Genomic DNA, 3,500 nt, shown 5'->3' with positions numbered 1-3,500 from the left:
TAAAAGGGGTATATCTATTGTAAAACCGCATTTTAAAACAGCCGCGCAAGGCATAGTAAGTGACGTCTTGAGCAAGATTATTAACAGGAATCAAAAACAGGATGGATCAGGAATTGCTGCGATTGCGCGCAAGAATGTTAAGAGGCCTCCTGGGAGGCGAGTTGTAATTACAGATAAAAAGCGAAAGCTTGCAGAGAGTAAAGGCAGAGTGAAAAAGAACAAACGAAGAGACAACAAGCGTGCTTCGTCCTCCTCCTCCTCCTCTATCAAATGAAGAAGATTGAACATTTTCTAACACAATGGCTTTCTTACACAGTCTTTCAACTGAATGCACCAAATCTGAGCTAGACATTTTTACGTTACCTTACACTCAAACAAGTATTGAAAAATATACTTATGTCGAAATACCGCCACTTTCCGCCTTGACTGATAACAGACCCTTGGAGTTTTACGTAGCAGGAAATGGAGAAGACTACCTGGACTTGAACAACACCTTTTTACATCTAAGATGTAAGATTACAAATCCTGATGGGTCAAATATTGCTAACGATACTAAGGTCGGAATGATTAACTACCCCATAGCATCTCTATTTTCACAAGTAGATGTTATGCTCGGGGATCGCCTCATCAGTCAATCAAGCAATACTTACCCATACAGATCAATAATGGAGTGTATCATGAATTATGGCGCAGACGCCTTGCAAACGCAATTTTCAACCGGGTTGTTTTATAAAGATACAGCCGGTCAGATGGATGTAACCGACCCTCAAGGTCGTAATAATGGATTAAAAAACAGGGCTCTTTTTAGCTCAGAAAGTAAAACCTTTGATTTGATCGGGCACATCCATTCTGATATATTTTTTCAAGATAAACTTTTACTAAACGGAGTTGATTTAAAAATTAAAATGGTTCGAAGTAAAGAGGAATTTTGTCTAATGAAAGAAGGACCGAGGGATTACAATCTCAAATTACTCTCAGCATCACTGTTTGTGAAAAAAGTAACAGTTTCTCCAGCTGTGAAACTGGGTCATGCGCAGGCATTACTTAACGCTACAGCTAAATATCCGTTAGAGAGGGTCTCTATGAAAACCTTCAGTCTACCCGCAGGCAGTCGTATCTGTACCCAAGAGAACCTGTTCCTCGGACCCCTTCCTAAAACATTAATTTTCAGAATGGTCGATAATGACGCTTTCAGCGGGGCATACAATAAAAATCCGTTTAATTTTAAACATTACGATACAGAGTTTATAGCTCTGTATGTAGATGGGACACAACACCCTGCAAAGCCATTCCAGCCGGATTTTCAAAACGGGAATGTGGTCCGTGAGTTTCATTCCTTAATTTTAGCTTCAGGAAAACAACTTAAAGATCAGGGGTTGTCTATAAACAGACAAGACTACACCCAAGGTTACACTCTGGTCGCATTCAACCTGACACCCGATGATGACTGTGGGCAGCATCTGTCTTTAATAAAGTCGGGTAATATGAGACTGGAACTCAGATTTCGAAACCCTCTTCCGAGGACTGTGAATCTAATTGTGTATGCCAGTTTTGATTCAATTTTGGAAATCAATAGTCGTCGAAACGTTCTCATAGATTATCAATAACCATGGATACCGGAGAACTTACAGAGTTGATGAGAAGTTGTCCGTCTCTAAGAAAAGTCTTTTACGGTGTTTTTGCTAGTGATGAGTTACCCGAGAACAGATTGACGCAGTTTCCTGCTTTGTTCATCGTAAATACCGACCCGAGTCACATGCCAGGGGGCCACTGGCTGGCTTTATATATAATCAGTGAAACCACGGGATATTTTTTCGATTCATATGGAAATCGACCAAATTCCCCCATCTTTCCTGAATCTATTTTTTATTTTTTAAAAAGGAACTGTCTGGAAATAATACATAACTCTAAACAAGTGCAGAGGTTCGAATCTGTTTGTTGTGGGCAACATTGTGTATTCTTTTTATATCATAAAGCTAAAGGTTATACTTTAAATGAAATTATGTCTATGTATAGTTATGATTTTAAAAGAAATGATGATATGGTTGTAGCTTTTGTTAAAAAAATGTACCCTAGAAAAAATAACACACACGTTATGAATTGTATTCAATGTGTTAACGCTGGTGAAAGATTTACATTGTATTTGAAATAAAATAATGATGACACATGTAAAATCATTGAAATTGCATTTTATTTAAATAAAGACAAACATTACATGATTAATTGTTACAAAGATTCATCATTTATTAAATAAAATTACAATATGATTAATTAAAACTTCAACCAGTTTGAAGCCGTAAATCTAGGAGATTTAAAAGCAGGTTCAAGATTAGAGGAATCATAACTTTTAGGGGAGGGAGCAGGGGGAGAATATAACGTTTTGGATTTTTTAACATCAGATATTTTACGTCTAACCCCTGCATTAGGAATGGTTGAAAATGGAATGTTTAAGTTAGCGACAGTTTGTAACAGTTCACCCCAGCCTAACGGTCTCCGGTCATCAGATACTTTTTGAGGAGCAGTGAGATTTTTAATCAAATCCAACATGTGTGATCCTTTTATTGTTTGACCATTGAAAATAAATTCACCTTCATCATTCCATGAAGCTACATCATCAGACTTTAATATTTTCTCCATGATGTAAGAAGCATTTTTTCTGGTTCTGGCTGGAACATTTGCTATAACCTCTTTAATAATTTCATCTTTGGTTGTTTGTAAATCCTCCGTCAAAGGTTTATTTTCAGTCGCCTCCGTCGACGGCTTATTTTCAGTAGGTAGGGAAAGGGTTAATTGAGACGTTTCCTCTTCCCCGTTTGACGATGTTTAAAAATCTTTGCAAGGCTGATGCATAAAGTTTAGCTTTTTCATAAGGAATCAAATCAGATCTGTTCAATATATGACGCATCACATCGTCTATATCATTTTCCACCATTTTTCTAACAGTTTCTTTTCCACTCGTCATGTTTTTAAGTTTATCTAATTGGTGTTGAGGCACCAAATACATCTTATCAGCGGTTTCCATGTTATCTCTGACCAGATGTTATTAAACTGCTGATGAAGGGGACTGCAACACTTAATAAAGGGAGAAGAAATCCTCCGGATTGGTTAACAGATTTTCTTTTAGCCTCCACAGATGTTCTTTTATTAGCAAATAGTTTAATTAATTTTTTCTGTCTTTTAAACTGATGATATTGACGAGACGTTAAAGGAATGTTTCCTCTCAATAGATTTAGGGCTAATTCGCAGATGGCTAATATGAGATCTGAGGAAGCTTTACGTAATATAACCTTCCTTTCTCCAGGGGTAGCATGAAATAGAGATGTCAACATCTGAAAATTTCTCTTTAGACGCACAGACATTTTTCAGTACTTTACAAACTTTTTCTTTGGAATATACACTACAAATAAATACCCATAAGGTCTAGCAGTTGCTTCTTGGTAACATTCTAAAAAGTACTTGTTGTTTCCTGGATACATTTGATGCGCCAGTATGCTTATCTG

Source organism: Hoplias malabaricus, chromosome 18 (genome assembly GCF_029633855.1).
Source record: "Hoplias malabaricus isolate fHopMal1 chromosome 18, fHopMal1.hap1, whole genome shotgun sequence".
In the NCBI taxonomy this organism is placed as follows: Eukaryota; Metazoa; Chordata; class Actinopteri; order Characiformes; family Erythrinidae; genus Hoplias; species Hoplias malabaricus.
The sequence above is the reverse complement of the archived record's forward strand: the minus strand, read 5'-3'. Positions refer to the sequence as shown.